General features: G+C 39.2%; 1 long non-coding RNA gene across 2 annotated transcripts in view; it reads right to left on the minus strand.

Annotated features, from left to right (window-relative positions):
* Positions 1-476: 476 nt before the first annotated feature.
* The window catches only part of LOC109552335 (uncharacterized), a 39,969-nt gene continuing 18,390 nt past the window's right edge, over positions 477-22,055 (minus strand). Inside the window, exons 3-5 of one of the 2 annotated variants that reach the window (XR_012333388.1) lie at positions 13,805-13,911; positions 9,542-11,641; positions 477-3,100 (exon numbers count right to left, since the gene is read on the minus strand). This is a non-coding gene — a long non-coding RNA (uncharacterized lncRNA). Of the gene's footprint in view, positions 3,101-9,541; positions 11,642-13,723; positions 13,912-22,055 lie in introns of both variants that reach the window. The other variant, XR_012333387.1, reaches the window with a different exon arrangement.

Raw genomic sequence — 22,055 nt, forward strand, 5'->3', positions numbered from 1 at the left:
AATGTTTGCAAAATGCTTTTAGTAGAGTGCTTGGCACATGGTATATGCTATGTGTTTGATAAATTCATTTTGACTGTGTTTAGTGTTTACTTCATCTATGCAGGTCTTGGTTTTTTCTATTGGATTATAAATCCCCATGGAATGAATGAATTTGGAAAGGGAGGGGGAAATTCACATTTCTCTTTATGTTAGAGTGTCTCTACTCCTACTCTGTGTTAGATTGTCTCTTACATGCTTTACATACATTTAATTCTCACCTTTTTTTTTTTTTTTTTTTTTGCGTTACACGGGCCTCTCACTGCTGTGGCCTCTCCCGTTGCGGAGCACAGGCTCCGGACGCGCAGGCTCAGCGGCCATGGCTCACGGGCCTAGCGGCTCCGCGGCATGTGGGATCTTCCCAGACCGGGGCATGAACCCGTGTCCCCTGCATTGGCAGGTGGACTCTCAACCACTGCGCCACCAGGGAAGCCCTAATTCTCACCTTTTGAGATAGATGTTATCATTTTCTTTTTATAGATGAAGAAGCTAAAGCTCAGAGAGGATGGGTGAATTGCCTGTGGTTGTACAGTATTGGAGACAGAATTCAAACCTGGTCTAATGATACATCCCATAATCACATACTTTAACAGCTATGAGGTTATGAGGGAGAGAATCCAGAGCTTGTTGCAGCATCACATCCTGCTGTTATTATCTCTTATCAGTTGCCCTAAAGTATTTAGTGTATGTTTCTGAAATATCAATATAACACAAGGACATATAGTCAATATTGTGCCTATGGGTCATAGGCACAAAAGCATTCATCCTACTTTCCCAAAGCAAATACAAATTTATGTCAGAGAAAAAAAAATTAATAATTATATTTTCAGGAGGAGAGGGTGAAGAAGTGGAAGGGATGAAGAGGGGAAGACAAGAAAGGGAAGGGGGATATTTTGCTGACTAGTAAATGCTGTAAACAATTTTCAAGACTGATGAACACGAACATGCAGGAAGCATCATAAGAAACATAGAATTAGCTTCAGCCTGGAGGAAAGAAAAGGCCAGCAGCCAGACATTTCACAAGCCACCAGGAAGCACTCATGTGAGCAGACTCAGGTACAGTCAAGCAAAGGAAGCATCCCGAGGACAGGTGAGTTTCAGGTCAGGTATTAGTAAAAGAGTGAAGAGAAGACTGGCAACCTTTGTCATTGCTGTTGACCTTCAGGTAAGGCTGACAAGTCAGTGGCTTTGGGAGTTGCATTTTGAAAAATGCTGTTCAGAGTACTTGGGAAATATTGTTCCATAAGACATGGAGTGTAATGAGAAGGAGAAAGGGGATGGCTAGACAGATGTGGAAGAGGCAGGAGGAAAGGAAAAGGGGAAAGAGAGTCTGGGGTCAGTAGAGAAAAATATTAAAGGTCCAGATAAAATCACATCATCAGTCAGATATTTTAATTTAGCACCTACTATACGCAGAACACTGAAACTCGATGCTGAGGATACAACAGAATAATAATAGATGCCACCATTTTTTGAATGTTTACAAAATGCCAGGTACCGTGGCAACAGGTTACACACCATTTTTTTGGTTTCATCTTAAAAACAGCTCTCTGAGGTGAGGATTCTAGACTTGAGAGGTTAATCACAGCTAGTTACTGGCCATCAGGGATTCCCAAACCATGTCTTTCAGAGTTAAGATAATGTACTTTCCTTCTTCTCTCTCCTCATCTTCATTTTAATTTTTATAGGACTTTAAAAAATGCATTTGTGTATATTGTTAACCATAAAAAGGATACATATTTACTGTAGAAAAATTGGGAAACACTGTTAATAAGGTAAAAAAGTAATATTTTTTCAAATCTATGCAATTTTAAAGAAGTACAAGAAACACCCTGAAATTGATTGCTAAAACATGTGTGAAAAATCCTGATCTTGCACTCATATCGACACCATCATCCTTTTTAAAAATTTTTTAAAATAATTAATTAATTATTATTATTTATTTATTTATTTTTGGCTGTGTTGGGTCTTCATTGCTGCGCGCTGGCTTTGTCTAGTCGTGGCGAGCGGGGGCTACTCTTCGTGCGGTGCGCAGGCTTCTCACTGTGGTGGCTTCTCTTGTTGTCGAGCACAGGCTCTAGGTGCGTGGGCTTCAGTAGTTGTGGCACACGGGCTAGTTGCTCCGCGGCATGTGAGATCTTCCCGGACCAGGGCTCAAACCCGTGTCCCCTGCATTGGCAGGCGGATTCTTAACCACCAGACCACCAGGGAAGTCCCATCATCCTTTTTAAAAATGCCCATTTGATAAAGGAAAAGGGAAGCTCATCTTTATCTTAATTGCATTTCTCTATTACTACTGAAGTATTATGGTTTTTCATGTTTTCGGCCTTGGCCTCTCCTACGTTGTGTGTGTGTTACACACTAGTATCTTTTCTTCATTTTCTTTTGGAATGTCTGTTTCTAATTGGTTTGTAAAATTATTTCAAGAATATTAACTTTGTTATACATGGTAAACATTTTCTCTAGTTTCTCTTGTTTTGATTATAGGACGTTTTGACATAAAGAAAATTTTCATTCTTGTGTAATCAAATTTATTGTACAATCCCTTTATGTTTTCATCTTTTGCTTTCTTTCATTTGGAAAGACCTGCTTCACCCCAAGATTGGCTTTGTTATCTTCTAATGGGCTGGGTTTTGAAGGAGGCAAGGGATGGGGATTGACCCAGAGGAGGAGAAGGAAGGGATTTAGGGACTCAAAGCTAATACAGTGATGGGGTTGGTGTTGCCAGAAGCAGGTACTGGCAAATAGAAATTGGATTTCATCAGTCTATGGAAAGCAGACATGGAGAAGAAGCTATATAGGTTTGGGGCCTTGAAGACTGGGCTGTGAAGCCTGGTATTTATTTGTTAAACAAGAAATAGAGACTCATGCCAGCCTCTCCCAAAAGGGAATCACAGATGGGAAAAGGGCACTATATAACAATGAATTTACTAGAAGTTGCACAGATGCAGGGAGCCAGAAGAACTGGGATGCTGTTGCTGCAATCCAGGCCCCAGGTGATGACACTAAATCAGCAGGGCTGGCTGGAGAAGTGGAATGGAAGAGGCAGGTCCAAGAGATGTTTCTGCAGGGTAAACAACAAAAAATAAAAAACAGCAGCAAGAACAAACCCAGGGGCTTCCCTAGTGGTGCAGTGGTTAAGAATCTGCCTGCCAATGCAGGGGACACAAGTTTGAGCCCTTGTCCCGGAAGATACCACATGCCGCGGAGCAACTAAGCCCATGAGCCACAACTACTGAGCCTGCACATCACAACTACTGAGACTGCGTGCCACAAGTACTGAAGCCCTTGTGCCTAGAGGCCATGCTCTGCAACAAGAGAAGCCACCGCAATGAGAGGCCCGCGCACCACAACGAAGAGTAGCCCTGGCTCGCTGCAACTAGAGAAAACCCATGCACAGCAACAAAACCCAATGCAGCCAAAAATAAATAAAATAAAATAAATGAATTTTAAAAAAAAAGGACAAACCCAGGACTTTGTGACTTAATACACACAAAAGGAGGAGACATACAAAAGACATTAAACAAAAAGACATACAAAAGACGTTAAAAGAAGTTAAAACATCTCCTGTGTTTGGAGAAGGTGAGGTTTCTGTTTCAATGACAGCAGCAGGGAGATTTGGAAGGATAAACTGGTTTTGGGAGCGGCAAAGTTTAGTGTTTGGATACTCTGATTTCTGGGTGCTGATGGAATATTTCTATAAGCACCTATCCCATGGGTGAGGAGAGAGAGAGAGAAGCTCATTGGTGGAAGGAAGGAAACTTGAGATCAGCAAGGAAACTAAGAGACTTGATTCTCTCTTCTCCAACATATCACTCTGAGCAGGGCCTGTGCTTGAAGGAGAATAAAACAGCTTGCTCTCTCCTTAGGCATGTTTGGGGACTGACTAGTTAATGAGCATGGAGCCTAAAAGGTGTAATTTTGAGAAATGACAGCTTTCATATTGGTGTCTATGCTTGGGGTAAGACCCTCTAAGTAGGGTTGCCAGATAAAATATAGATTTCAGTTACATTTGAATTTAAGATAAACAGTTAAAAAATTTAGTATAATTATGACCCAAATGTTGTATGGGACACCTTTATACTAAAAAAATTATTCACTGTTTATCTGAAATTCACATCTAATTTGCTGTCATATATTTTTATTTGCTAAACCTGGAAACCCTACCTTTAAGGGGAGATTTTCCAAGAAGACGGCAGTTTGTACTAGTGGTTGGTGACAGCTGGGAAACAGAAAACACAGCAGGAAATCTCAACTTCCCAAAGATGAGAAGATGCAAATGAAGCAGGAGGAAGAGATGATAAATGCAGAACGGATGAATTAATCAATTTGTGTTTCTTGAGCACCTGCTTTGCACTGTGTGGGTAATTTGGGGGCTTCACTCAAAGAGATTACAATGAGTTTTAAGTTAATACCTATAATTGGTTATTTAACAATCATGTACTGAGAACATATTGTGTGCTGGGTTCAGGCCTGGGCACTAAGTACTCAGATTAAGAAGATCGTGTTGGAGGTCACAACCGTAGAGGAGACTAGAATAACTCAGGAAATATCATTTGGATACCAATTCAAGAGGAAATCTAATTGGGAACTAAAAGTGTGGCTTCTGAGAGCAAAAATTTGAGCTAAGAAGTGATGTTTCTTCTATCTCCATGGCTTTGCTTAGTTTTCAGAAGCAGCCGTAGTTCAAAGGGAGTAGAAATCAGCTGAAGGTCACACATTAGTGAAAGGATAGGGCCTTGGAGCCAAGCCTTGAGTCACTCTAAAGCTCTGTGTGTGACACCACACTGCTGCTGTAAGAAAGATCTCATGAAACATGCCAGCTGTTCACACTGACATGAAGATGAAAAAGTCTGAAGATGAAAAGTCACTGCAGGAATATTCTGAAAACAAAGTGCTGAGCAATAACATTCTTCCTCCAGCTTCCCTTTTTCCTCCAAGTTCCTGGATCCTTTGTAAGAGGGATTTCTTCCTTGAGAAAGTTGAGAGTGCAGATGAGTTTTCCTGATGAGGGTGAACGATGGCGAAGAGTTCCTTGCTAGATAGATCTGAGAAAGCTGATGTGGAATTTCCTGTGTCCCAGATCCCCTTCATGTCCCCTTCTACCCTGTCAGTAACTCAGCATCTGATACAAGAGTGGCTGTGAGTTCATGAGATCTCTGCAGCCCATCTGATGGGAAAACTGGCGCCTCAGGCACAGCACCGTATTTCCTTTCTTAGGGCATCGCTGGTACAGGGCCAGAGACAAAAGGACTTGCTAGTGTTTTTAAGAGTACTTCACAATTTATAAAGGGCTATAATCCACGTTTCTCTTGTTACTCAGAAAAATCCTGGGAATTACTTTCATATGGGGAACCCAAATCTCAGAGATGACAGGTGATTAATCCAATTCACACTGCCTAAAAATGTTAGTGTTGGGATTTGGGACCTAAATTCTTCTAACCTTAAATCTCACAATTACTCCCATCACAGCTGCCTGTCTTCTAGGCAATTTGTAAACATACCAATAAAATCCTGTTTCTGAGGACCATCTTCTGAGGACTTGAGCTTTTGGATATGAGAACTTATTATTAAGGGATTTGGCCTCAACCCTTGCCCTTCTTTCTGGTAATAAAAACTACCATTTGCTGGGCACATTCCCTGTACTATGCATCACTGAAGCAAGTAAGTTTTTCAATGCTTAACTATTTATTATTCAGGCTTTAAACATGCTCCTTTCCAAAACAACATGAGTCCTGCTCATCCCCTCAAAATGTTACAATCTTTCAAGTGCCTGCTTTTATTTTTTTAAATATTTATTTATCTGGCTATGCCGGGTCTTAGTTGCAGATGCGGGATCTATTTCCCTGACCGGGGATCGAACCCGGGCCCCCTCCATTGGGAGCATGGAGTCTTAGCCACTGGACCACCAGGGAAGCCCATCAGGTGCCTACTTTTAATAAAGACTCTACTACGGTTTCTCAACTAGATGTGGTCAGCCCAGTTTTTGGACTTTGGGTGAAATTTGCAGGGTTGACATCTCCAGGAATGCTCAAGTGTTTTGTTGAAGGCACACATCCTCTTATCTTTCAGCGAGGAGGGTCCCGTGTTAATTTTCCTGAAGGTTTAAGATGAGGAAGGAAGTCACAATGAAGAGAGGGGGTAGGTCAGGAACGGGAACTGCACAACATCTCCTGATGGGAAAGATTCAGAACAGGGCCGCTGTGTGCTCACTGCTTCACTTAGTTGATTAGCAAATATTTACTGAGCACGTGCAGCACCTACATGCTAGCTGTATGGGGACTCTGGCCATATCCTCCTAGCGCCTGGGAGTAGATAGACAAGTTAATAGGTCATTTTAGTTTCCTCTTTCTACTCAAAATGCCTGCAGAGCATAAAGGATCAGTACTCGACTTTAAGTTCTAATCACAGATATTGATCTGCAGGTTGGGGAACATTGCTTTTATTCTTTTTTTTTTTAAGCTCACATATTTCGAGCTTTTACTATTTGCCTGGTGATATGCTAAATACTTTTATATTCATCATCTCAGACTCTTGTTTCCTTATTCGTAAAATAGAGGCAATAATGGTAGCTGGCTTGCGGGATTATATTAAATGAGATGATGAAAATAACAGCTACAATTTGTTGAGAGTGAGCCTTATGCCAGACACCATTGTAAGCATAGTAATTATTTAATTAAATCCTTACAAAACTCATGAGGTGGATACCCTTTTCTTTTTTTAATTGAAGTATAGTTGTTTTATGATGTTGTGTTAGTTTCAGGTGTACAGCAAAATGATTCAGTTATATGTATATACATATATAATACATATATATATTCTTTTTCAAATTCTTTTTCGTTTTAGGTTATTACAAGATATTGAATAACTATACAGTAGGTCCCTATGCTATACAGTAGGTCCTTGTTGTTCATATATTTTATATAGTGTATATATGTTAATCTCAAATTCCTAATTTATCCCTTTCTCCCCCAGCCCCCTACTTTCCCCTTTGGTAACCATAAATTTGTTTTCTATGTCTGTGAGTCTATTTCTGTTTTGTAAATAAGTTCATTTATATTTTTTTAGATTCCACATATGAGTGATATCATATGGTATTTGTCTTTGTCTGATTTACTTCACTTAGTATGATAATCTCTAGGTCCATCCATGTTGCTGCAAATGGCATTATTTCATTCTTTTTTATGGCTGAGTAATATTCCATAATATTCCATTGTGTGTGTGTGTATGTATGTGTATGTATATATATATATATATATATATATATATATATATATATATATATATATACACATACGACATCCTCTTTATCCACTCGTGTGTCGATGGACATTTTGGTTGCTTCCATGTCTTGGCTATTGTAAATAGTGCTGTTATGAGGTGGATACTCTTATTAGCCTCATTTTACGGATAAGCACATTGAGGCTCAGATTGGTTAAGTAAATTGCCCAAGCTCACAAGGAAAATAAGGGACAGAGTTTGGACTCTAATCTAGGTTGGTCAGAGATTAAAGCTATGTGCTCAGCTACTGATCCATGGTGCCTTTGTAATAAAAGTGTAAGAAGATTCTAATGCATGGTTTGGCGATGGCCGCTCTCCATTTGTAGTTTCTAATCTATTTTGCAACACTATAAACAGTTTTAAAAACTAAAATTAAAAATTTTCTCTGCTCAACAGCGTTGCACAGGTTTATTCTTGACCAAACAAATAGAAAAACAAGGTCATCCCTTTGGGGCTTGGAAGCTAAAGTGAATACATTTCCACTGCATGCTCCCTTTTTGCCTTAATTTTTTTTCTCTGGTTAAAAATAGTCTTTTTTGTGTGTGTGTGTGTGTTTTTGCGATACGCGGGCCTTTCACTGTTGCGGCCTCTCCCGTTGCGGAGCACAGGCTCCGGACGCGCAGGCTCAGCGGCCCTGGCTCACGGGCCCAGCCACTCCGCGGCATGTGGGATCTTCCCCGACCGGGGTACGAACCCGTGTCCCTTGCATTGGCAAGCGGACTCTCAACCACTGTGCCACCAGGGAAGCCCTAAAAATAGTCTTTGATGACCTTTGGGAGCAATCTTGAAGGGGAAAAATTCACCAAAGGGCAACATATAACCTGAACTGAAAGTGAGAGGGTAGAGAGTAGGGAGGGAATTAATATTTATTAAACTCCTCTATATGCCTGTCATCTTAAGTATGTTATTCAACTCATGTTGCTCATCAAGACTTATTGAGCACCTAAAACACACCTGGAAGTGTGCTGATGATGATCTATCAAATTCTTACCACAACATTGCAAAATGAGGACACAAAACCTCAAAGAAGTTAAGTAATTTGCCCAAGGTCACATGACCGGTTGTTGACAGAACCAAGTTTCAAACTCTGGTCAGCCTGCTTTCAGTCTGTGCTATTTTTATTACCTTTCTGCTTTGCCCAGGTGATGCTGGAAAAGGAATTCTCTGAGATTCTAAGTTGATAAACCCAAGTTTTAAGTCCCAGTTGATAGACCCAAACCACATCCTAGCCCCTCACCCTTGTTCACCATTGGTTGACTCACACCTCCAGAAAAGATGGGAAATTAGAGGAGACCAATAAATTCAGATTCAGTGAACTAAGTATTGCTTTAAGCACTATTTTGGAAAATGTCTAGTAACTTTCAGTTTGGCTTTGAACAAATGCCTTTTAGGAGTTGCTGATTGCTCTGGAGAGTCTAAATACCACAGTTTTCCAAAGTCTAGAAGCTCTGCAATGAGTGTAGTGTTTGTACATCTCAGAAGCAGGTCACTAGAGCTGATAGGGCCAGAAATCCTCTGACATGAGGCAGAGCTCCCCCAGGCATGAACAGTCTTGGGGCCAACAACTCCTGCTCTGAGTAGTCCAAACGGAGCTAGAAACAAAAGGCATAGAGTGAAATTTTTCACAGGATAATCCACAAGGTCAGTCTCACACTTGCCTCTGTCAGCTATGTGGAGAGGCACGTGTGTTTAGAATGTTTCGTATTATTCTCTTATGCATTAGAAAACCAAACATCAAAGAGAATAGCTTGCTCCTGAATTCTGTGGCTACAGTGTTTACCATCAAGATTCCACTTTTTCCTTTTTATTTTTTTAATGAATTTATTTGTTTTATTTATTTATTTTTGGCTGCTTTTGTTCTTCGTTGCTGTGCGTGGCTTCCTCTAATTGTGGCGAGCGGGGGTTATTCTTCCTTGCAGTGCACGGGCTTCTCATTGTGGTGGATTCTCTTGTTGTGGAGCATGGGCTCTAGGGACGTGGGCTTCAGTAGTTGTGGCACGTGGGCTTCAGTAGTTGTGGCTCGCAGGCTCTAGAGCGCAGGCTCAGTAGTTATGGCGCACGGGCTTAGTTGCTCCACGGCATGTGGGATCTTACCGGACCAGGGCTTGAACCCGTGTCCCCTGCATTGGCAGGTGGATTCTTAACCACTGTGCCACCAGGCAAGCTCAATTTTTTCCATTTTAAATTGCTTGGTACAATGAAGACAGAAATTAAAATAGTCTACCTTGGGAGTTCCCTGGTGGTCCAGTGGTTAGGACTTGGTGCTTTCAGTGCCGTGGCCCGGATTCAATAACTGGTCGGGGATCCAAGATCCCTCAAGTCGTGCGGTGTAGCCGAAAAAAATTAAAACAAAATATTCTACCTTTTACAAAAGATGACAGGTTCTAGCATTTACATCTCATAAATATCTGGTTGCTAAAAGAAAATCATCTGTTGATATCAGCAAACTTTTACTGAGCACTTACCACACCCCAGCCATTGTGATAGTAGTTGATGATAAACTGATGAATGGCTCTTGCTTTCAAGAAGCTTCCAATCTAGTGAAAAAACAGCACAGACATGCAGAGTTATACCTAGAATAAAATGGGGTATTTTTCACAATTTAGGTACTTCCGAGGCAGGCTGCAGGGAGTTGGTGCCAGGTAGGGCCAGGCTCATATCCCTTCTGCTTCTTAATGACATGGGGACCTTGTCCAGACATTCCATCTCATCCATCATCAGTTTAGCTTTTTGTTAGAGATGAACAATGCCATCTCATAGGACTGTTTTGAATTCAGCACAGTACCAGACTCATATATCATCAAGGTGATCTGCCATAGTTTGTTTAGCCATTGCTCTGGGGTTTTTTTAAAAAAATAATATGTGTGCCTGGTGAAAAAAAAAATTCAAACAGTAGTGAAGAACATAAAGCGTAAGTCTCTCCTAGTTTACCTCCTTGGAGGTTATCACTCTTTTCAATCCTTTGTATGTTACTCCAGAGATGTTTTAATACTTAATATACATGCATATGTATCTTTTAAAATTTTTATACAAATGATAGCATCCTACATATACTGCTCTGCATTTTATTTTATTTTAGAGATTTTAAAAAATATCATTGCACACGGGCTTCCCTGGTGGCCTAGTGGTTGAGAGTCCGCCTGCCGATACAGGGGACACGAGTTCGTGCCCTGGTCCGGGAGGATCCCACATGCCGTGGAGCGGCTGGGTCCGTGAGCCATGGCCACTGAGCCTGCGCGTCCGGAGCTTTGCTCCGCAACGGGAGAGGCCACAACAGTGAGAGGCCCGCATACCGCAAGAAAGGAAAAAAAAAAAAAAAAAAAATCATTGCACAGAGATTGCATCATTCTTTTTGACTCTTTAGAATTACATTTTGTGGATATACTGCAATTTACATAACCATCACCCTGTTGATAGACATTCTGGTTATTCTCCACCTGTTGCTGTTCCAATGCTGCAGTGAATACTCTCCATATATATCTTGTATGTATATTTCTGTAGGATAAATAGGATGCTGGGTCAAAGTTATGGTCATTTTTGATACATATTGTCAAATTATTCTCCAAAAAGATTGTACTAATTTATGCTCCCATCAACAACGTATGAGAATAGTTCCCCATACCCTAGCCAAAATAATGTATTGTCAAACTTTTTTATCTTTGCCAAACTGATGAAAAATAATATCTTACGTAGTTTTAATTTTCAGATCTCTCATTCTAAGTGAAGCTGAACATCTTTATTATATGTTCAGGGACTTCCCCGGTGGCCCAATGGGTAAGACTCCATGCTCCCAATGCAGGGGGCCCAGGTTCAATCCCTGGTCGGGGAACTAAGATCCCGCACGCATGCCACAACTAAGACCTGGTGCGGCCAAAAATAAATAATAAATAAATATTAAAAAAATAAAATATGTTCAAAAGCCATTTTTTGTTCAGAAAGTTTGCTATAACCTAATGCAATAACAGAAAGTTAAAGAAGCTAATGGAAGAGGGTGGATAACATAGAACACCCTGTTTGATATCGGAGATGAAAGATGAAGAAGACAAGATCTGTGCAGTGAAGACTGGCTATTAATAGTACTTAGGCAAGAGAAGTTGCCATAGTCAAAATTGTGTTTTGAGGGGCTTCCCTGGTGGCGCAGTGGTTGAGAGTCCGCCTGCCGATGCAGGGAACGCGGGTTCGTGCCCCGGTCCGGGAAGATCCCACCTGCCGCGGAGCGGCTGGGCCCGTGAGCCATGGCCGCTGAGCCTGCGTGTCCAGAGCCTGCGCGTCCGGAGCCTGTGCTCCACAACAGGAGAAGCCACAACAGTGAGAGGCCCGCGTACTGCAAAAAAAAAAAAAAAAAAAAGTGTTTTGAGAATCTTTGGACAGTGTGGATGATGTACTGGAAGTGCCAAGGGAACTGGAGGGAGGGAAAAACCTTAGTTAAAAACTTGATGCAATAATCTAGGCTAAAGACAATAGTATCCTGAACTAAGGCACTGCCAAAAAGAATGGAGGTGGTGAAACTAATTTGAAAAGCATTTCAGAAGCAGAATCAAAAAAACTTAACCCAATAAATGTCAGATATGAAAGAAGAGAGAAGTAATTTAGGCAAATGAATGGATTGCAAAGAAAGGGAACACATGATGGGGAATTTGGCCTCTAACATTACTAAATACCTACTAAGTAAGGGTTTTTGTTAGTTGGTTTTATATATATATTTATATATATATATATATATTTATATATATATGAACATTGAACAATGACAATAATACACACACATTGTATTAATTCAATTCACAATAACCTTATTAGGGAAATATTATAATCCATTTAAATTTTTAAAAACCAAATTAGAAAAGTTAAGTAACGTGCAAAATAAAAAACTATTGAATTGTCCTGATTCATATCAGAATTCAAAGTCGGACATATCTGACTGCAAAACCATTTACACTATTTCAAGTTACCCATGCTTAAAGAAAAGATTTAAGGAGAAAAAATTATCTTACATCATGCAGGGAAGCAAACTCCCCACAACACTTGCAAAGCACCAGGAATTATTCCCTGAGCTATCATATCATCAGTTTAGTTTAAATATGACAATTATCAGAGGAACCCATTATAATTCACAGCTGTCTCCATTCTGAACTGACCAAGGTCAGTCACCCTCTTCACAGAAAACAACCTCTTGCCTTCCCCCCTGTCACTTCTCTGCAACTCACTTGGGAAAACATGTCAAATTGCATTAAGACTTTGATACTGTAAATACAGTTATATTCAAATGTTACACAAAAATGCCTGGCCAAGAAGATAACATGTTCATTAAATATATTGACTGTTAAATTGGATGGGGATTGTGAACACATAATTAATGTAACTACTTTGGAAGAGTAATGGGCTACTGGGGAAAAAAAATTCTTATTATTTGGACTGGATGTTATATAGTATCCATAAAAGCAGATTCTATACCGTTGCTTATCTTGGAGAAATCATATATTTATATTTCACTTAGCACAAATCAACTTGCGAGCTTCCTTCCATATGCATTATTATTTTATTCTGTCTTTTCATTGGATAAATGCTTTTATCGTTGTAACCAGCTAGTGTTTGCTGAGCCTGGCAAGGTAATTGATTACATGGCTCTTTAGTCTATTGTTTCCAAAGCTAATTATACACTTCACATACTAACTCCTTAATGAAGACAGTTTAAAAAAAGGAAACACTAAGTCAAAACAAAAAAAATATGAACAAGAATATCTAACTATATATAATGAACACTAATTCCCCAGGTATTGAATTATGGAGTAAAGGTAAAGATATGACATAATAACTCTTCAGAAAAATAACACAAAAGTACAAGTTTCAAGTTTCTTAAATTTGGACCAGGATAAAGAGGGAACTTGGAGTGAGATCAGGTTAAAAAAAAAAAAAAAGAAAAAAAGAAAAAGGGGATAAGAAACCCCAAAAGGCTATGATTAGCTTTACAAACATCTGGGGTGTGAGCAGCATAGGAAGAGAGATCAGCCTTGTTCTATAAGAGAATTTAGACAGGAAACTAGAAGGTAGAATCTGCCAGGAAAGAAACTTTCTAAGAGAGTTGTCCTTTTCTCTGAGTTCCCCCAGAGAGGGGAGTGAATCTTGATTACCCATGTTTCTTAGGGCCCCACCCAGTAACTGACGAAGAGAAGGGTTTGCGGAGTAAATTGAGTAAATGGAATAGACTACATGGGAGGTAGGGAGCTATCACTGGAGGTGGCTGGGAAGTTGGAGTGAATCCAAGAAAAGATAGGATTAGGGTACACACTTGATTATATTTATGGTCCTTTCTAACTAACTATGATTCTTATATTCTGAAGATTTCCAAGATGTTTGCAAATCTTTAACATAATATGATCAGCCTGTTCCCTGTCACATATTTTACCTTCGAAACATATTTCCAGTCTATTGACTTCCGTCCATCTCTGCTGTCAGTCTCTTAGCCCAAATCACAATCTTTTCGTACCTGAATTACTGTACTGGACTCCAAAAAAGTTTCCTTGGTTCTGCTTTTGCAGACAATGTATTCTTTAATATTGTAATCAGATTAGATAGCCCTCCTGCTTATAACCCCTTAATGGAAAAAAAAGAAGAGAAATATTGTTTAGAGATGATATAATTGCTTACCTGGGGAAAAACAAGAGAATCAACTGAATAACTATTACAGACAAGAAGAGAATTTAGTTCAGTGGTTGGATTACAAAATTAACTCACAGAAAAACTACTATGCAAACTTCAAGCAAACAATGACCAGTTTGAAAATATAATGCAGTAAATATCTTCATTAACAATATCAACAAAAAAGACAAATGTCTAGGAATAAATTATGAGAAATGCACAAGGTCTATATTATAATACTAAGGAACACAGAACAATTAGAAAGGCAGCTCCTCTTCATGGGTAGGAAGACTCAACATCAGAAACAGAATGTATAATTTCAAGCTCTCCTAATAAAAATCCTAACAGAATTTTCTTTTGGAAGTAGATAAGCTGATTCTCAAATTCATATAAATAAAATTTAAAAGAATAGCAATAAATACTCTATAAAAAAGTCCACCATATATTAAAACATTTTAAAGTTACAATAACTAAGACAGAAAGAGATCAGTGAACAGAGGAAAAACCATAAAAAATACAGTCAAATACACATAGGAATTTAATATATTATAAAGGTCTCATTTCAAATTATTGGGGAAAGATGGTTTATTCAATAACTGTTAAATAAAAAATCAGGATATTCATCTGGGGAAAAAAAATTAGCTTGTAGCCATACCTCATACCGTATACCAAAAATAAATTCCAGATAAATCAAAGATTTCATTATCATTTTAAAATTACTAACAGACATAAGGAAGTATTTTGTAATTTCAGAGTGAAGAAAAGGAATAAACAAACTGTCATTATTCACACATGACATGGTTACATACATAGAAAATCCAAAGGAACCTACAGATAAATTACTAGAATTAAAAAGCAAGTTTAAGAAGGTTGCAGTATAAAGGCCAAAATACAAATCAATTGTATTTCTATGCACCAGCAACAAACAGGCATTAAAATCTTTAAAGTTTCAAATAATACTTAGAAATAAATTCACACCAAAAAAATGTGCAAGATCTTTGCACAGAAAACTATGAACTTTATTGAGAAAAATTAAAGAAGAACTAAAAAAAAGAAAGGAAGGATATACTATATTCATGGGTTGGAAGACTCGATTATTTTATAGACATCAATTCTATTATCTATAGATGCATTGCAATTCCAATCCAGATCCCAAGAAGACTTTTGTTTTGTTTATGAAACTCCATAAGGTGATTCTAAAATTTGTAGGGACATGGAAGGTCCAATAGCAGCTAAGACACTTTTGAAAAAGAACAAGGTTGGACTAACTGCTTCATCAGATATCAAGACTTATTTTAAAGCTATAGTAATTAAGTCAGTATGGTAACGGCAAGGCAAGAAAATAGACCAATGGGGTAAAACACGAAGCTTAGGAATGAACTGCCGCATTAACATCTGATTTATCATAGAGGTGGAACAGGGAGGAAAGGATGGTCTTTCAATAAATGGTACTGGGTCATTAGATATCCATATACTAAAAAAAGGAAAGACAATATACAAAACTCAACACCAGGTAGATTATAGCCCTAAATGTGGAAAGTGGAACAATACAACTTCTAGGAGATTACCTCAGGGAATATCTACCTTGAGATAGAGGAAAAGTTCCTAAACAGAACCCAAAAAAGCACAATACAGAAAGACTGATCAGTTAACTACATTAAATGAAGAACTTCTATTCATATAGAGACAGCATTAAGAAAATGAAAAGGCAAAGCACAGGCTGAGAGAAGATGTGCAACACATATAATCTACAAGGACTTATATCTAGTATATAGAAAAAACATCTACAAATCAATAGAAGTTAAACAACTCAAATGTATAGATGGGCAAAAATCTTCAAAGGCGTGTCACAAAAGATGATATCCAAATGGTCAAAGAACATCAGTACTCAGGGGAATGTTAATTACACAATGATATACCACAACATATTCACTAAGATGGCAAGCATTTAAAAGAAAAAGAAGGAAAAGGATGTGGAGCAACATATTTTCAAACATTGCTGATGAGAATGTAAATTGGCACAACCAATGGGGAAACTCTTTGGTATTCGCTGTGGAAGTTGCATTTATACATACCTATGACCCAGCAATTCTACTCCTAGGAATATACCCAATAGAAATGCATTTACATGTGCACCAAGATACATATACAGGCACATTCACAGCAGCATTCAGCATTATTCGTATGAGTGAAAAACTGGAGACAATCAACATGACCATAAACAGTACAATGAATAATAAATGGTGGCATATTTTTATAACAGAATACTATACAATGGAGAAATAAACCCACAACATATGAGCTAAAGAAGTTAGATATACAGAATATCGCTGTATGTATTATTCCATTCTTAAAGCTCAAAAACAAGCAAAAAATGAAACTGTAGTGTTTAGAAATTCACTATTATGCAGTAAAACTAGAAGGAAAAGCAAGAAGTTATTACTATGAAAATTCAGGATGGTGGTTACCTTTTAATGGGAGGGAGTGGGCACAAGGGGGCTGTAGGGATGCAGGCAGTGTACTAGTTCTTGATACTGATGTTGGTTACATGGGTGTTAGCTTTGTGGTCATTCATTGAGTTATACATTTTGTTTTGTGGACTTTTCTGTATGTGCATTATATTTCACAGTTTGAAAAAATCTTTAAAGAAACCCTTCTCTCTAGAGAGAAAGCAAATATGGCAAAATGTCAACAATTGCTACAACGAGGTGAAGAATATATGGGTACGGTGCTATTCTTTCAACTTTTTACATTTACAAAAATGTAAATGAGCATTTTTAAAAGTTGGAGGAAAAACTCTATTTTGACCTAACTTCTCCTGTGGCTACTACCTAATTTCATCCCTTTCCTTATGGCAAAACTCCTTGAAAGTGTCTCTATTTTCAAGGTCTCCAGTTCCCTTACTCCAATGCTCTCTGAACATACTCCTACTGGGGTTTTGCTTCCACTATAGCAGTGAAACTGATCTTTCAACGTCACCAATGACCTCCACCTCCACATTGCTAAATCCAATGATTGTGTCTCAGTTTTTATCTTTATTTAGTATCTGCAGCATTTTACACTGTTGATCTTTCTCCTCCCTGAAACATTTTCTAGCTTCCAGGACAATTGCCTGATTTTTCTCTTACTATTCCAGATACTTTTGTCATTCCCCTTTCCTGGTGCTCTTCATCTTCCTTGACCTCTAAATATTGGGCTCTGCCCCTGGACAGCACATGGACACTTCAAATCTTTACATAAATGTAATTTTTTCAGTGTGGCCTTATCTGGCCACCCTTATCTAAAATTACGACCCTACACGTAACTCCTTTTCTTAGTTTATTAAAATATTCTCCTTAGCACTATCTAAAAATGCTATCTATTTTACTTATTTATTTTGTTTACTCCTTGTCTCCCGCACTAGAATGTAACTTTCAAGAGTTACATGTTGCATGTCCAGAGCCTAGAACAATGCCTGGCACAGGTTAGGCACTCAGTGTTTGTTGAATAGTTAGTAAATTACACTTAAGGTAAAATCCATAGTCCTAGCTTATAAAACCCTATTTAGTCTTCATTTCATACTCCTTTAATTTCTCTAAACATACCAAGCTCTCCCCCCTCTCAGAGACCTTTCCACTTACTGTTCCCTCTGCTGAGAAAGCTTCTTCCTGGCTTTTCTCATATTGGCACCTCAGGGCTCAATTTATTCATTTTTATTTTAAAATATTTATTTATTTGGCTGCATCGGGTCTTAATTGCAGCACGCAGGATCTTCCGTTTTGGTGCGCGGGCTCTTTGTTGCGGCTTGCGGGCTTCTCTCTAGTCATGGCGTGCGAGCTCTAGAGCACATGGGCTTAGTTGCCCCGTGACATGTGAGATCTTAGTTGCCCAACTAGGGATCGAACCCGCGTCCCCTGAACTGGAAGGCAGATTCTTAACCACTGGACCACCAGGGAAGTCCCAGGGCTCAATTTAAATAGGCCCATTCTGACCACTCTGTTTCCCCTCTCTACTTACTTACTCTTTTATACATTACCTGTTTAGTTCTTTTGCAGTAATTATCTATCACAATTTTCTTGTTAATTTATTTGATGACATGATTTTTGGTTTTTTGGTCTGTCTACCCTGGTCTAGTCTGTCTGTCTTTTTCATTGATATATCCCCAAGGTCTAGCACAGGCCTGGTACATAGTTGGTGGTCAATAAATGTCTAGTGAGTGAATGAATGAATAAATGGTGAAGTAAACAAATGAAAAACACAACTTTTCAGTGTTTAGAGCAGGGTTCAAATAGAAACCAAGAAGCTATGGCATCACTATCCAGGAGAGAACAAAGGATATTTGTCCTGATGCATCAAGAGCCCAGGATGACATACTCAGCATTCTTCTAGAGTCAACAACCTTTCAAGATCCTTTTCCCTTCTGAATAGTCTGACCAGTTACTGAGGGATAAAGAGCAAATGTGGAAATAGTCCACCTACACGCAATGGGCTCCTTTTGATGTACTAATCAGAGATGGTCTGAAATGCTTGGTTATGGGCAATTAAGGATGACTGGCCTTTGAGACCCAGTAGTTTGTTCTTGAAACATGATGGTTGTGTGGGAAGAGAAGTGGGAGGGTGGCTTCCTGGTTGGGGGCAAAGTACACTGTGTGTCCCACTCACTTCTCCACTTATTTTATTATTATTATTTGTTGGAGAGCAGTTTTACAGCAAATTAAAGTCAGGTTTAAAGGGAAAAAGAAACCACAACAAAGAAAAATGCAATTTGGAGGGGAGAGGTTGGTGGGGCGGAGGGCGGATCAATTTCATGAGGAGTGGGAGCCACTAAAGGCCAAGCGTATCATTTACATGACACCACTGAATCTCTATAATACCCTTTCATGGTAAGTATTTAGTTCCCATTTAACAGATGAAGAAATGGGGGGTTAGAGATATGAAGAATTTGTTCTAGTTCACACAAGAAAGTAAGCAGCACCTTGATTCAAACCTTGATCCCTCTGATGTCAAGCTCATACATTTCCCGCCATAACTGGTAGTCTGCCCCCTCTTCCTCCAAAGGAACAGTCCTGGACCCCCAGAGCTTTGCACCTGAGATGATCGCCCCAGAGTTCCCTCTACAACGCTATTTTATGATGTATTTCTCTCCATTCTCAGTGACTAGCACAGCGCCTGGTACATAGCTGGCTCTTCAATAAAGGTCCATTGAGTAAAAAATAAAAGAATGAACAAATGAACAAAGGAGATGTCTTAAACAATATAGCTTCCCTGTGAATCACATGTTGAGAACCAAAAACACTTAGTTTCCAGGGGTCTTCCTCCCCTCTGCAGCTCTCTAGGGAAAGGATGTCTCTTTAAGAATAGCACAAAAGACCTGGCAAAAAAAGGCTGCAGTTAGTCTGGGGTTGTGCTTCCTCTGCCTTGATCTGGGCAATACTCTGGTTGTAAAGCCTGTGGGATTATCTTCTGGTGCTATAGTAGCTGCCAATAACAATAAATGCCAACAACATTTACTAAGCACATATTATGTGCTAGGCACTGTGCTAAGCCCTTTCCATTTTTTACTTTATTTAATCCTAAAAAGTCTGAGAAAGAGACGTAAATCTATTATCTCATGTCACAGGTAAGGGAAAGAAAGTTTTGGCTTGACTATAAAATTTAACTGCCGGAGAAGGAGGGATAAATTAGGAGGTAGGGAATAACAGATACGCATTACTATAAATAAAATATATAACCAACAAGGACCTATTGTACAGCACAAGGAACTATATTCAATATTTTATAATAACCTATAAGGGAAAAGAATATATATATATCACGGGTTCGAGCCCTGGTCGGGGAACTAACACAACATTGTGAATCAACTATACTTCAATTAAAAAAAAAATCAACGGCCAATTTGTGAAGCAAGTATTTTAAAGTCCCTACTTTTCTCTCTCCTTTCTCTCCTTTGCTTTCCTTCTAAGATGTAAAAATATAATGCCTTTAGAAACTCAATTGTTTGAGAAGAGAGGCATCAGGAAAAGATTTGCCCAGTCAAAAGACTCAAGAATCTGTAAGACATTGTATTTGCCCTGGAAAAGTGGTAGGACAGGGTTGCTCTCAAAAATATGCTGTGTTTGGGGGCTTCCCTGGTGGCGCAGTGGTTGAGAGTCCGCCTGCCGATGCAGGGTACACGGGTTCGTGCCCCGGTCCGGGAAGATCCCACATGCCGCGGAGCGGCTGGGCCCGTGAGCCATGGCCGCTGAGCCTGCGTGTCCGGAGCCTGTGTTCTGCAACGGGAGGGCCACAACAGTGAGAGGCCTGCGTACCGAAAAAAAAAAAAAAAAAAAAAAAAAAAAAAAATGCTGTGTTTGAATGCATCAAATTTGATGTCAAAAGCCCTGGATTTGAGTCCCAGCTTTATAGTTGACTATTTTTGGTTGTCATTAACCTTGAGGAAACTCAGCTTTCTCACATATGAAATGGGGGTAATACAAAACTGTTCCCCATAGGCTTGTACTAAGGATCAAAAGAAGGAATGTGATTTGGATAGAGTGAACCCATCTATAAATGCTGACTTTTCTTTTGTTTGGAGATGTGCTGGGCTTACCCAGAACTCTCAAAGGTCAGGGTGTACCATGTAGTCCCAGTAGAGTGTCCCTTGTCATCAGAGCTGGTGACAGTTAAGTTTGTGTCCAGGATTCGACACAACAGTGCTGAGACTATTAGGAGCCATTTCTGTGCAGAGTTTTAGTTCTTCCTTCTTATCCAGACATTTGTTTACAGCAACAAAGAGCTGGAGACAAGAAGGTTTCTGAAGCACCAGGACTTGGGCTTCAGAAAGGGTATTATATTCAGAGCATTAAGAAGTGGGGTGAAAGATAGTTAGTCTGAACATGGAATATTTATTATGTCTTCTTTAATGTCTCTGAATAAAGTTTTGGTCTTCTCTCTAGAGATAGACACATCTTTTGTTAGATTATTCCTAGGTACTTGTTATGTTTAATGCTATTATAAGTTGTCCATTTCAGATACTTTTAAAAACTATTTGTGGGGCTTCCCTGGTGGCGCAGTGGTTGAGAGTCCACCTGCTGATGCAGGGGACACGGGTTCGTGCCCCGGTCCAGGAAGATCCCACATGCCGCGGAGCGGCTAGGCCCGTGAGCCATGGCCGCTGAGCCTGCGTGTCCAGAGCCTGTGCTCCGCAACGGGAGAGGCCACAACAGTGAGAGACCCGCATACCGCAAAAAAACAAAAAACAAACAAACAAAAAACCACAACTATTTGTGGCTGGTATATAAAAATGCAATTGATTTTTATAATTAGTCTTGTATGCAGTAAACTTTCTAAGCTCTTATTAAGTCTAATAATTTAAATGTAGTTGTTTTTCCTTTCTTCCTTTCCAATCCTTAACACCTTTATTTATATTTCTTTCTTGCTTTACTGTGCTGGCTAGGACCTCCAGGACAATGGGGAATAAAATAAATCTTTTATTCTTGATCTCAAAGGAAAATTTTTCATCTTTTAAACATTAAGTATTATATACTTTAAAAGTTATCCTTTATCAATTTAATACAGCTTTTGCTTCCTAAAGCATAAGTTTTTAAAAAATAGATATCCTTTATCAGCTTAAGAGCTTCTCTTCTAGGGACTTCCCTGCTGGTCCAGTGGTTAAGAATCCGCCTTCCAATGCAGGGTGTGTGGATTCAATCCCTGGTCAGGGAACTAAGATCCCAATGACGAGGGGCAACTAAGCTTGTGAGCCACAACTACTGAGCTCGCACGCCTCAACAAGAGAGCCCACGTGCTGCAAACTACAGAGCCCACGCGCTCTGAAGCCTGCGTGCCACAATTAGAGAGAATCTGCACGCCACAACTGGAGAGAAGCCTGCACACCACAACGAAGACCTGATGCAGTCAAAAAACAGAAAAAGATAAATTCTAGTCCCAGTTTGGTAAGGTTTTCGGTTTTATGAATGGATGTTGAATTTTATTAAAAATTTTCTGCTTCTATTGAAATGACGAAATGTGTTTATCCCATCAATCAGTTAAGGTATAAATTATATTTTGATTTTTAAAAATATTAAACCAAACATATTCCTGATATAAATACATGGTTATAATGTACATTCTGGGTTTGG

The sequence above is a fragment of the Tursiops truncatus genome, chromosome 8 (assembly GCF_011762595.2).
Source record: "Tursiops truncatus isolate mTurTru1 chromosome 8, mTurTru1.mat.Y, whole genome shotgun sequence".
In the NCBI taxonomy this organism is placed as follows: domain Eukaryota; kingdom Metazoa; phylum Chordata; class Mammalia; order Artiodactyla; family Delphinidae; genus Tursiops; species Tursiops truncatus.